The following is a 14349-nucleotide window of genomic DNA, read 5'->3' on the forward strand; positions in this document are numbered from 1 at the left end:
GCTCATTGCAGTTATGGACTTTATTCCTTATAGTTGCATAAAAACAAGCAAACTGGAATTTAAGGGAAAATGTACAAATTGCTTGTATGACCTCAGAATGAATGGAGAATTTAACACAGTTGATTCTTCTTCTATGCATGGAAACAAGTGCCAACACACCAGTTCCTCATTAATGTATCATTTGCAAATGTATAATTGTAAACTTGTAATTGACAGTAATTGAATGTTTTGCTAGTGAGCCAACAACAAGAAAGCATTCAGCAGTACATGAGCCAATGGCTGTCCTCATGCACAAAGTTTCAGATTGAGTCGTAAATGATGAGAGCTATTGTGAAAGTGCTAATATTACAACAAAATATTATGTTTTATGTTGTAATATTATATATATATATATATATATATATATATATATAGAATGTAAAAATATATAATAATCAATTAAATAAAAAAGTGAAAGTAGTAAAATGATTTCATTTCATGTAAAAATGTTGATGTAGCGTGATTATTTATTTAATTTTATGTTTAAATGACATGTTTTATCAGTGAGATTAAATGAAAACACAATACCATATATATTTAATTCGATGTTAATCATCAATTGAAAGTCCATCTTCTCTGATACAAGGATTGCCGCACGCTCATTTTATGATCAGGTTTGACCATACGCAGCTTTAATAAATAAAGGCTTTCGAATCCGAGAATCCAGAAGTTTTGGACATGATGGCAAGTGTAGAAACTGAAAATGAGCTCTCCTTTTAGGTTCAAAGGCGAGAACACAAATTAAATGTACAGTTTATTGGGTGCTCTGGTGGACAGAATGGGATTGCCTACTATATTAATGAGTTTTCCATTTACAGCTTATTATTTATGTGTTTTTTAAGTTTTCTTTACATTTGGACGAGGTGGAACAGTTGGTGTATCGATACAGGAGAAAAAAAAAAGGGTGATGGAAACTTGATTTTGCCAGCAAGTGATAAGGTGGCGGGAGCGTATTGGCTTTATGTCCCATCAGAACCGGTTGCAGTAGTGACATTATCAATCATGGGTTCGGTGGGTGACAGCGAAGTGGTAGAACGACTTCAGGCATCTCTGAACTGCAGATAGGTGGCAAAGAGCTGTCGAAATCTTTGGGAATTAGCACAAAACAGTCGCTGATGGAAACGCATTCATTTTCACATTTTCTTTTACCGATCTTTCTAAGAAACCTTTGAATAGATGTTCTTTGCTCTAAAACCCTCCTGTTAATCAAGAAAACATGAACCACGTTCACGATCGACAGAATAAGTCTCTGATAGAAGCGTAAATTATTTGTCGATCCATTTAATAGCTGTGAACAGCTTCTGTGTAAATGAACGGCTCCTCCTTATGGCTTCCTGTTGTATTGACTCCCCTGTGCACATCGTCAGAATGGTATAGTCCAGTCAGCCCAGTACTTTTCCACTTAGTCTGGTGGTTTTTTTTTTTTTAATGTCTGCTGCAGATGTATTACGTCAGTGTGTAGCCTCATGTAGAGTGATAATTGGATTTTTGATTGTTGGATAAAATAGAAAAACATTTTAAAAATCACAAATTTTTTTTTTTTGGCTACTTTCAACATTTACATTTTTTCATAATTTTTGGCTGCGACTATAAGGAGAACGTCCTGGGAATTCACTCTATGGTAGATTTTGCTGTTGGACCGGGCAGATGTGAGGAACACCTCACCATTCAGAAAATGGTACGTTCTAGACAGCCGCCACCTTCATTTTCCCTCCTTTTCCTTTCAGTGGTGTCAAGATCGTAAAGAAGCTGGTCAGCCTCTACTTAGCAAATCAAACCGATATCTTTTGAGGACGTTTTCACAGGTTTCGTATTTGCCCTTTCCCCCACAGACACTTTTAAGCACTTTTCCACAGGTAAAATTGGCTAAATGCTAACTAAGTTCTGTTAGCTAACTTTTATCAGAAAATCTCAAGCAAACTTTTTAATTTCTCATAGCAGATTTTACTGCTATATATGTAGCTACACGCTCATAACTCATATCTCTGATTTAACTAACAGTTTGATATACGTTTTGTATGTAGTTTATGTAGCTAGCTAGCTAGCTGGAGCTAGGTGGGTAGCTAGCTAGCTAGCTAGCTGTGTATGTAGCTGGACAGGTAGCTAAATGTTTTTTTCCACCTCCAACTGATTTGGAAATGATCAATTTGTTTTGTAAATTCAGTCTGTATTAAGCACTCGCATTTAAAGTAAGCAACTGCTAGCTACTCTTAGCTAGAAAACCTGCAGTTAAAAGGTCTTAGCTATGTACTTTGGGGAATATGTGAGATGTAAATTACTATGAAAGCACTTAAACTGTCCTCGCATTTAAAAATGGGTTAAATATAGCTATCACTTGCTGATTAGCAGCTTAGCTAGCTAGAAATCTGAAGGCTTTTTGGACAGTTTCCAAAACTTTTAAGCTAATTCTATGTTTATTTCACTTTAAACTCCTAAATTCTGAGTTTTATTAGTGGATACGTAAAATACGGGTTACGATCAAACCATTCAAACTATCTTAGCGTTTAAAATGAGTTACATATAGTAAGATAATTAGCTGCTAAATTAGCTATAGAAAATAGCTAGAAAGCCTTTTGGAGTTCTGCAGAGGTGTTGCTCATTTGTGAAATGTAAGGATTTATTCCACATGAAACTAAAATAACTATAAATAAAATAACTCGAGAGCACAGCCATGTATCTGTCCCTAACATTGCATTAAAAAAGAGTGAAAAAGAGTAAAAAAGAGCCTGTTGTTGGACTTGGAGGCACTTCACAGATTTCTGCAATGAATGATTTCATAATTTTACATTTTGCATTCAACACAGGCACCTTTTACTATCAAGTCTTCTAATTTAAATTGACACACATCCACAGAATATGGCAAATGAGTCTGTTTCTATGCAGATGTTTTAACCGTCATTAGCAAAACCACTGATTAAAGAGTGATGAAAGAACATAGGACACGTGTAGCATATTTGCTGACTTCGTCAAGTTGTCCATTTAAATCTGAGGCAAAACACTGATCGTAGGTTCGCACGATATGAAGGCCTGGATGCATCTAACGGGGTTGTCTTGAAGTCTTTGAAGAGTGCCTAAACCTTTGACAGAGGCTCAGGACATTTGCTGGAGGTGTTGAGAGAGGCTCTCTCCGTCAACTTTCTCCATCATTTCGTGTGTAGTGATTGTGTTTGTTTTTTCCAGCCGATTCCAGCGTGAGCGATCGCGGTAGCAGGCCGACCACAGCAACTGTGTGCAGTGTTAGCATGTATTGCTAATATGAACACTGCATATTTAAAAGCCTCACGACTTGCTGTGAACGACCGCTGCTTGCCTGTCAAGACTGAGACAGATTAGAAGTTACCAAGTTTGAAGCAAACTGCTGAAAAGACAAGTATGCAGTAGACGAGTTCAGATTTTTCCCCTCCTTCTTCTCGCATGCTACTGGGCTGGTGCAGGCAGCGCTCAGTGGAACAGTTTTTCCTCACTGCTTGTCTGCTGAGCTGGTGGCCATTTTAGGTTACTGCAGGGGAGAGCTGGAGTAAAATGGCTAACTGTGGGAGGGGAGTTTACCACAATCAGTTTGAGTGTGCTACTCCTAGACTAGACAGAAAATCTGTCATCGTCTGTTCAACAACCCAGTCGCCAGTTTTGACAAATGTGAGAAATGTGAGAAGTGACTTGCCTTTAAAAAATTTGCTTTAATGTTCATTACACCATCTGATAAATGTAGTAATCAGCATTATACTAATCATATATATATATATATATTAAGATATATATGCAGGAAGAGTAAAAAAAAGCCCAGGAAGTCCCAGGAAGACTTGTACAATGCAATGTCCCTTCCCTCAAAGAAAGAAAGAAAAAGAAAGATGAGAAAATAATTAATTAACCAAACAAAATTACAAAAAACACAAAGCAGTTAGATTTTGTATTTGTCTTCATTAGATTCAGAGATTTCGATTATTGAGATTTTTTTTTTTTTGTGATGAGGATAGTACAGTTTTCTCAGAAGAGGTGGTAGACGGGTCCAAATTGAAGGTCCTCGATATGAAAGTGGAAACTGTCCAATTGACATCATGCAATTGCAAAAAGAAAGAAGGAGGACAAATACAGGGCAATCTTAATGACTTGTGCAACATGGCAGATTTGGTCTGAATTAGATGCTGTTGAAGGCTTCTGATTGGCTATGGGCAGAAGCTGAAATTGACGACACAAAGATTGATGCTGTGACAATATGTTGTATTTCAAGTTGTATGATATGCACATTTCATGCAGAGGGAGGGGACTTGGACAGTGGAATAACAGTGGCTTCTTTTATTTCACAGGTTTTGACCGCCGTCATTCGACATTAACACCTTTTCTTGACCACCTGTAATAACACACTGATCAAAGCGACTTGTGGTAAGTTTCTTCCTCTACATACACTACATACACTATACGGACAAAAGTGTCAGGGCACACCTCTTTGACATTTAAATCAGGTGTCAAAATCACAGGAACCAACTTAGCAGCGAAGTGGCAGACCATGTAAAGTTACAGACTGGATGTGTATAGTGCATAAAAGAGACCAGCACTTTGTTGAGCTCCAAACCTCCTCTGGCATTAACATCAGCACAAAAGCACCATGGCACAATGCCTAATGGAAAGGGGAGTGAAAAGCACACTGCCACTGGACCCAGGAGCAGCGGAAATGTGTTTCGTTGCATGACAAATCACGCCTCTCTATCTGGTTTTATGCCAATTGTAAAGTTTGGTGGAGGAGGGATAATGTGATGGGGTTATTGGCATATTGGCCCCTTAGTTTCAGTGAAGAGGAATCCTAATGCTTCAGCATGCCGAGGCATTTTGGACTATTGTATGCTTCCAACTTTGTAGAAACAGTTTGAGGAAGGCCTTTTTTTCTGTTCCTGCATGACTGCTCCACAGTTCACAAAGCAAGGTCCAAGTTTGGTGTGCAGGAACCTGTCTGGACCTCACAGAGTTCTGATCTCAACCCCATTGAACACCTTTGGGATGAACTAGAACAGATTCATCTCTCCATATTAATGCCTATGGATTTAGAAAGGGATGTTCTAAGTCTCCTATCAATGTGATGTGTAAAATACTTTTGTCCATATAGTGTAACTTACAATACGACTTCATTTATTGCTGCATGTTGGTGCTGTCACACAAAAATATTGTATCTAGAAAACCGCCACTTTACAGATGTAATATGAGTTTAATTTATGTAAAAGGTTTTATTCAAAGTTATTTTGAGAATTTCTGTTGGTCCGTTTTTTTTAGAAATTTTGACACAAAGTAAAAAAACAAAACAAAACAGCAAAAATGGAGATATAGGGATTTTGCATGACAGCAGTGATCTGCTACAACGTAAGGTGATTGACGAAGTACAGATCAGATGAGTATATGCAAGTATCTCGCTGCTTTGTATTCTATTATCATGTATGTCAGATTAAAATAGTATTTAATTATTAAATAAATTATTATATTACAAAATTGCATTCAGATTCAAATGCCAAGAAACCTAGCAGGACATGTATTCTATATTTTTAGTAATTGCATTTAGTGTTGTAAACGTTAGATGTTTATTAGTTTACTGGCTTTCAAAGTTTAAAATTATTTGTCTTAAAATGTCAAATTGTGAACAAGGCTACAAATATATAAAGGCTACAATATTATACATTTGTTTCAGTTACAGTTAAGAAGTAGAGTTGCTCTTCATTTCTTTAATAAATCAGTGATGGTTTCTTGGGATGTATGAACTGACTGGTGAATTTGAATGCAAGTTATTGCTGCTCTGCAAAATGTTTTGGATGTTTTGACTGAACTTTCTTGCCATTTTTGCAAATACACTAGACAGACTTGAAGTACATTTCAGTTGCAACATCCACCTAAAAAAAACCCAGCACTAACCCAAATGTGAAATAGCAGTATAGATGACGAAGGATTTAACAGAGGTTCAGTCAAGAAGAAATGGTCATTAAACAAGGTCTTATGACCTTATTTATTAAGTCACTTGTCTGCTTTTTTATTTATTTATCTAACAGAAAAGTGTCAGATAAATAATAGTTTGGACTTATTTAACTAACAGAAAGGTGAGCAGTAAGGCATTATTCCATAAATGAACCACATTTTAAGTTATGACTCTTCAATACATTAACCGTTGTCAAGATTCAATGTAGAGATACCAAAAATATGTCTGCTAAGATTACGTCAACCCCTCAGTTGTAGGGTTTTTTGTGGTGGTGGTTTTTGGAGGTAATTGGTCACTGCAAGAGGGAGTTTACCTAGAAAGTTTATTGGTTGACAACCCCCCCCCCCCCCCCCAAGACATATTGTTTGGGTACCCCTGGCCTAGAGTAACGTTCAAACAAGAAGGAAAAGTATAGAGGCTGGGGATGAATGCTATTGCTAAAACCTCTGCTAGAAGGATCTTCACAGGCCTTTAAGAAAAAACCAGACTGTAGCACTGGAGCCTTTTGTGCAGGATTCACAGGAACTGCAAAGCCACTGGGTGCCTCGTTTATCCCTTGTAACTTCCCTTACATGGTCCAGAGGATGTACAGGAAGAAAACAAGCCAGCTGTGGGGAGGGGGGGGTGATGGGGAATGATGGGGGAACAACACAGCTGCAAACCGACTGTAAGGTACCGTGCTCAAGCAACGAGAGCCCGATCTCCATCCATGTTCTAAATAATGAGCGTTGAGGACACATTAAGACAACGCCAATTCTGAAAGACGTGAGAATGCTACAGCAATGAGAGCATGATCTCAAAGGATTAGGAAGAACAAACATCTTATTTTGGGGAAATCAGAAATGAAATGAAAGTGCTGGGAATGTCCGCATTGTGTTCTCTGCTAAAGCGATGCTTGAGCTGGTGGCCATTTTATGTCACTGCACTGAAAAGCTGCTTGCATGAAATGGTAGCTAGTGGGAGGGCATTCTTAAATGAACCTGGTCAAGAAGCTACCATTGCAGTTTTGTCTGTGTTGTAAGCAGCCTGCTGATGTTTACTTTTATTCAGACACTTTACCACATCTCAGATTCTGAGAGTTACCACTCGAGGTTTCATGTGCTGTCCTGTTTGAGACTTTCCCAGTGTGAACATAAGAAAGCTCTGGCTATTATTTGTTTTAGCTTGTATTTTTAATGAAACCATGCTAAAGATTTGTATATATTGTTGCTGTACAATGAAAAACATGTATGTAAAATAGTTTATTCCAAGTAATTGAGAGCGTTTCTATCTGTCCAGTCATCCAGAAATATTTACACAGTGTACAGAAGCAGTTACAGGGTTCAAACCATGGAGAAAACTAAAAACAGGCAAAAATGGAGATACATGTTTTTTTTATTGGACAGCAGTTATATTATTATACAGAATTGTGTAAAAATTCATTAGGAATTCATGTGAAATATTCCTTAAAGGAAACAGGAAAGCTTTTCCATAGAGTATAGAGGAAAGGTTGTCTCCTGGAGCGGGGAGGAGGGGTTTATCCCTGTGAAAAACAAGTCTGGGCTGGCTTGAACTGGTTTGTGCTGCCCATCTCCGATTGGCCAGGAGTGCTTATCTTGACACCACTGGTTTCTAACATCACTAGACTTCAGCATGTGCATGTAGCTTTCTGTCAGGCTTGAATACGGAGTTAACTTTCTCACTGGGGTCATTCTGTCCAGTGCTGCGTGTGAGGGCTAAAGTAGTACTGCACTGTAGCAGCAGCAGAAGACCTGTGTAGTATGCTGCACCCAGTCTTTTTGACTTTTACAGATGTCATGCATGCATTTATTTTTGGTACGCTATTTTTGTAGCTTTGCTTTGCTCCCTCTGGTGTTGCAAACATTGTATTTTCTCCCTGCAAAAATTCGAGGATGGTTCAGTCCATCCGTACGGCCTTGGTGTGCAACGTTCTGTGTGTGTGGCAGGAAAGGGGGAAGGGATACCCTTGTTGAAATTGATTGATTAAAGCTGGAATGTTTAATATAGCACGTTGTTCATGTGTGTTAGAGTAGCATATATGTATATTTTGTTCATATTTGATGTACGGGAGGATTTTGTGTGGGGAAACTGTTGCCCTGGTCAGCGGGAGTAGACTACTTGTAGTATGTTGAGTGGATGTGTGAACCAAGATGACTTTTCAATTAACTGGCAAGAGGAAAAGGTATATTTTCAAGCCAGCACTTATCCCCAACTCCAGCCCACCCCTGTCCCTGAATCTTTGGTATGTCCCTGGCATTGGCTTTCTGTCTGCCCTTCCCCCATCCCTTTTCCTTCCCCCACACCCGGACACTCACATGACTAAATAAAAGCCAATCAGAGGACGTCTCCTTGTTTATGTCCTGATGGCCTAGTTTTGATGTCCGTTGTTTGTTAATGGGTTAAAGCTGCACCTTAGACGTTTGATCTTTGTGCACATGCGGGTTAGCTTTACTAACTACAAGCCTAAAAGCAAGGCCTGGACTCTATTACCACAAGAACTACCTACAGCGATGGTTAACGTTTGTTCCAAAAAATGTAAACACAAATAAAAACACATGCATAATACTAAATAAACAGCCAGAAAACTTTCAAGCAACTGGAAGGTGTGTGCATGTATGGTGCTTGATAATTAGATGTGACTTTGTTTACCAAACTGCATGTGAGTATTTTCTTGTAAACCTCTTGACCGCTTCAGATAATAGGCTACTTGTTTAAAATGTATGCGAAGTGATCAAATGATCAGACTGTCAGCATGATTGATGAGCCAGATGGCATGCTTGCTTCAGGTGAAGTCGAATCTTAAGATTTATTTTTGTGAGCAACACTCGTTTCTGGTTTATTGTTCAGTACAGGCATGCATTGACATGTGTGGAGGTAGCTCTCCTGAAAAGATCACTAGAGTAACAAGCATGGATCAGATTTTCGTATATACGTAATGGGGTATTCATGAATGAGTATACAGTGGAATGCAACGGTTTGGGTACGCCTGGTTGGTGTGGCGCAACAGATAACACCACTACCTGCCACTGAGCTCCCTCTCCATTTGGGAGACTGGGGTTCAATTCCCACTCTGGGTGACTGTGCTACACTAATAAGAGTCATTGGGCAAGACTCCTAACACTACACTGACCAACCTCTGTAATACGAGTAACCCTGGAAGTCGCTCTAGATAAGAGCGTCAGCTAAATGCCATAAATGTCAAAATGTCAGTCACTGTAAGAGCTAAGCAAGCGAAAGATATGATTTCTGAGACGTTTATTTAATAATTCTAAGTAAGATTACTTACTATCAAGCACTTAACACCTCATGTTGCAAGTATTTTGGGCAGTGGTGGCTCAGTGGTTAGAGCACCGGGGTACTGATGACAGAGTTATGGGTTCAATACCCAGATTTGCCAGGCTGCCACTGTTGTGCAAGGCCCTTTACCCTCTCTGCTCACTGGTGCTGTAGTGATGGCTGCCCACCACTCCGGGCATGTGTGTTCACTGTATCACTCTGTGTGATCTATTGCTCACGATAGACAAGCATCGAGACTTTTTTTCTATTCTGGCACTGTGGTGGTGGAACGAACTTCCTCTGGGTGTCCTAACGGCAGAATCGTTCACTGTCTTCAAATGCAGACTGAAGACCCACCTCTTCTTAGAGTACTTGGGCAAAGTGTAGTGTAGGTTGAGTAATGTGGTTTCCATCCTAACTTTTGTATTTAGTAGTAGCTAAGCTTGGAGGTGTCTTTTGGATCGTAGTCTATACAAACTAGCTCAGGAGATTTTCTGAGTAAACCAGGAAGCACTTTTGTAAGTTGCTCTGGATACAAGCATCTGCTTAATGCCTTAGATGTAAATGTAAATATGGATGTCCGTGTTCACTGCCCGGATTGGTTTAAGGCAGAGGCCATTTTCCATTTGTGTCCAAATCTAGTGTTGATTGGACACAACTTGAAGGTTGTAGATGCTTTTTGTAGCCAGCTTTCAGTTCCTGTTTGAGGGGTTTTCACCCATTCCTCCTTGCAGTTCTGTGAAATTCTTGAGCGGTCTTGTATGCACTACACTTTTAAGGTTTTTGAATGAATTTGCAAAGATGTTTAGGTCAGGGGACTATGAGGGCCGTGGCAAATCCTTGCTTGCACCACTTAAGGGAGTCCAAGTGGATTCTGAGGTGTCGTTTTATCACACGGTTTTCCTTGTGCCCCTGGCTGCAGCACAACCCAGTGATCAGTCCACCCCCATGCTTAACAGTTGGAGCAGTGTTCTTTTCATGGGCTAGATATATAAGGCTTGTTTAGATGTTCCTTTGAAAACTCCTGACACTGAATCTGCAGGAAAGGTTAATTCTGATGACTCTTTCATATCACATCCAAGTCATATTTGTGCAGGTGTCGCTGCACAGTAGAATAGTGCACCACTGCTCCTGCTACATCTTCCTAAAGACCTGATGTACATGTCTATCAATCCTATAAGTTTTCTCTACTTGATCTCAGTTGAGCTCCAGCATTCCTGTTAACTGCCGTTTCTTAATTACATTACGAACTGAGGAAAACGGCTATGTGGACTTGAGTAATTTAGTCGTAGTGCTAGGCTGCTGCTTAGAGGAACCCATGACTGCTGATTTGTGGGACCTGGCTTATCTTAATGATGATTGAGAAAATGCCATTTCCCTAACAAGCTAATTAAGGTCTAAAACCTGGGTAAAGGTTATTGGAAAGGCCAGGTTATTGCATGATGCAAAGTTGTATGCAACAAAAATAATACTGTGATCTTTCTTAAATAGTTAAAAATAGTGTTTAATCTTTATGCCTTTCAGAGATCCATTAGCTTCCTGCACATCCTAATGAGTATGAAGATCAACTTGAACAAGCACGCTATTGTCTTGTTTGAATGTCTACACATTCTACAGTCGTTACTGATCTGCAATGAAAAAGCCAAAGCAAACAACTCCAGCAGCGTCCTGACCTTGAATTACACAACTTACCAAGGCGTCGGTATGGAATTTTTATTTAACCAGGAGGACCGTTGAGACTGAAATCTCTTTTTGAAGACGTGACCCTAACCTACGCTAAACCAGCCGTCAAGTGCCCTAGCCATGTTCACTGTTGTTGCTGATCCAAAGCATTTATAGGTCTGCTGCTTCGTCTTTGTGAGGGAGTCTGTCTGACTACTGCAGGAAAACTGAGTTTCCTACTTGGCAGCTGCACCTTGGCTTATTAATGAAAGTGTAATATGGAACCTCAGTAACGCAGTAGTGCTAGACCAAACCATGCCAATTCAGTTTTTGCCCTGCATGAATTCATCACACATTAGGTCAAAGCTATGATCTAGTATTAAAAAGGGTTCTTTCACTCTGATTCCACTATTTAATCATGCAAAGGACTCTTTGAGTTGCCCTGCTTCTATGTAGAACCATTGCCTTTACTGAAGGACCCTTGGAAAATGTAATTCATCAGGGAACACTTTTTAATCGTTCAGTTTATGTGCTTGGAACTAACTGTTATATAAAATCTTCTGATGTGAAGGTGTTCAGGTCATAAAATAAGAAGATAAAGAGTGGGAAGGCAGCAAGTGCTGTAAGGTCTTGTTCACAAAATCAGAAGATCAACAAGCTGCTTCCTCTCAAGGTTTCAAGGACATGCTGTATTGGCATCAGGCACTGGCTTCTCGTTGTTTCTTCTGCCTTCAGAAGGCTAGGATGCAGGAGAACGTATGCTACCCGTTGCTCCAAATATGTTGCCTATATATATTTACAATATCTTTATTTAACCATTTTGAGCTTGGAAGGATTTTATGGTACATCTAAGGTACTTGACAAGGTAGTTTACCTACCACTGTACCTAACTCTATGACAGCAGTATTACACCAAAACTACCTTGCCTAAGTCGTTGTATAGCTTTGGGCCTAACTCTGGAAAAGGGCTGAACAACGGTCGGCTGACTCCATCTCTGATTTAGAAACTAGTTCTATTGAGGAACTGCACGAGCAGCATCAATGTAGGGTAGCACTTGTCTAGCTGGGATATGTGGACCTATACTTAGTGAAAGATGTACCTCAGTGGTTATATAACCTGCATCACATGAAGATTCTATAACCCTTTTAGTCGCTACACTAGCACTAGCATCTTTTTTTAATGATCAACCTTCTGAACTCGTCCTGAGGAAACCAAAAGTGGTTCTTCCCTGCCATCACTCCAAAGAACCCTTTTGGCACATTAAGAGTGTAACTTCCTCAGACCAGTGATTCAAAACCCTGGTCCTGGAGCAACCCCTGCCCTGCACATTTTTGTGGTTTCCTGCTCGAATACACCCACTCTGACCCAGGAAGAGCTTGATGGTTAGTGGATTGGTTGGATCAGGTGTGTTTGAGCAGGGAAAACAACAAATATGCAGGGCAGGGGTTCTCCAAGGTCACCCACGGTTGGGAGCTGCTTGAGAGAAGAACAGTTCAGAAGAGCTGTTCTTCTCGCTTACGACGACGAGAGCGGTCGTTTAACGGTTCAACCAGTCCGAAAGTAAAACACCCGATTTTTGTCTTGCTCCCTCTTGTGTCGATTCAGGGTTGTGCATCTTGTGCCACCCTCCACTTAGTTGAAAATGGTACAGTCTGTGACTGCCAGTAATTTTCCATCCTGTTTGCTCAGTGCAGTTTGCTGCAGTGGGGGAGGGGATGGTGTTTCATGGTGTATTGTTCATTTTTGCTTTTAGAGGCACATGAGCATGTGTTTTCTGGTTTCCAGGTGTTTATCTTGTTCCACATTATGTTTTAGGTGACCTTTTAAAGATATGCAAATTATGGATTGCAAAGGCTTCCAAAGGCTGTTTTCATGTAGGAAAGAAGAAGAAGAAGAAGAAGAGCCTTTATGTTGTATAATAACTTTTATCACCTCTGGGATTGTGACTGTGCGAGAGCTTCAACAGTGTGCTCTGGTGGTGTTGCTGGCAAGACAACAAAGGATATGATACACCCTTTAGAGCACATGGTAGAGTCCTAGCTGAACCTCCCTCCCCTTTCTGTTCTCTCTCTCTCTCTCTCTCTCTTTCTCTCTCGCTCGCTCTCGTCCTCTCGCCTATATATTGAGCACACTACGTAAGCTAGGAAAGCTCTCGCTCTTTCTCTCGCGAATGTTCATGGCCTACATCTGAAGCTCAATCAGGTTTACATTTTAGATATTTTTACATAGATATTTCTCTTTTCTCATCCAGGTTCCTCCTTTGGAGGTTTCAGTGTGCTTTCTGAGAAGCTCGTCTAAAAAAAGATTTTTCAATTTATTTACACCATTTTTCTTAAAAACAAATCCTTAATGAAGGATTGGCTTAATGAAACGTAGGTTTAGCGGATCTGATCAGTTTGTGGTGTGGTGAGATTCGTCGTTTTGCTGTTAAGCGTTTTGTCTTCTGTCGGACTCGCGAAGCCGCTAGCACGAAGGAAGGTTCACATCATCTCGCGCTGCCTTTCTTGTATGTTTTTTTATTATTATTTTAACATGGCTGATTTTTTTCACTTTTCGCTTTTGGTTTGAGAGAGGATTTCCAAGAACTCATCTTTTTGTGCCGTTTCAGCCTTCAGAAACTCCTCACTGTTGGGGATGGATTGTGTTGTGTGCTTCTGAGTCGGTGTTGTGTTGCGCTTGGTCATGTGAGGCAGCTGTTTTCAGTCTTGCGCCCTCTTGCGTTGGGTATGGAGGGTGTATTCGCTCACCCCTGCCTGGGGAAATGGTTCGCTCTGTGTCTAGCTGTAATTTTACCCTCTGTTTGCTGTGTGCTTGCTATGTGGCAGTGGGGGAGGGGTTAGTCTTCTGCTTCTCTCGCTGCTGTTTTTCAGCTTCTGCTAAAGACCCAGATGGAGTCTTTGTTTGTAAAGCTATGCTAGGATGATTTCTAAAATCTGTGTGAAGTGTTGAACTTTATTTCTGATAATCAGGTTGCAATTCAGATCTTTTTATTGTCTCATTTTTGTGCGGATAATCTTCTTTTTAAAATATATATATGCTGTGCTGCTGTGTGTTGTGATGGTTTCTGGATTAGGGTTGTGTGTAAATTCATCATGTGCGGGTGTTGCTACACCAGGTTCTGCTGTTCCTAAACAACACCCTGAAGCACATGGTAGAGTCCTAGTTCAATTCCCCCTCCCCCTTCCCTTTCTCGTTCTCTCTCTCATGCTCTCGCACTCTTGTGCTCTCTCACACACTCTCTTCTAGCTCTTCCTGTTTTCTTGCCTCCGCCTACCTGCCGTCGCTCTTTGGACTATAGTGGCTAAGTTCATGTTCTTTGCTCATGTTCCTTCTGTTCCAGCTAATGAAGGCCTGCGCTTGAGCAAGAATTAACCAAGGTTTTTGCGCTTTTCTTAATTTAAAGCCTCAGATTTTATTTA

General features: G+C 40.2%; 1 protein-coding gene across 6 annotated transcripts in view; it reads left to right on the plus strand.

The window, feature by feature from the left end:
• Positions 1–14349, plus strand: part of atf7ip (activating transcription factor 7 interacting protein) — a 50431-nt gene that overhangs the window by 12875 nt on the left and 23207 nt on the right. For 4 of the 6 annotated variants that reach the window (XM_072656807.1, XM_072656813.1, XM_072656814.1 and 1 more), the window contains exon 2: positions 4344–4419. The gene's annotated coding sequence lies outside the window, so the exon portion shown is untranslated. Of the gene's footprint in view, positions 1–4343; positions 4420–13058; positions 13133–13240; positions 14308–14349 lie in introns of those variants that run through there. The other 2 variants (XM_072656808.1, XM_072656811.1) reach the window with 2 other exon arrangements.

This window comes from Salminus brasiliensis, chromosome 15, assembly GCF_030463535.1.
Source record: "Salminus brasiliensis chromosome 15, fSalBra1.hap2, whole genome shotgun sequence".
NCBI lineage: Eukaryota > Metazoa > Chordata > Actinopteri > Characiformes > Bryconidae > Salminus > Salminus brasiliensis.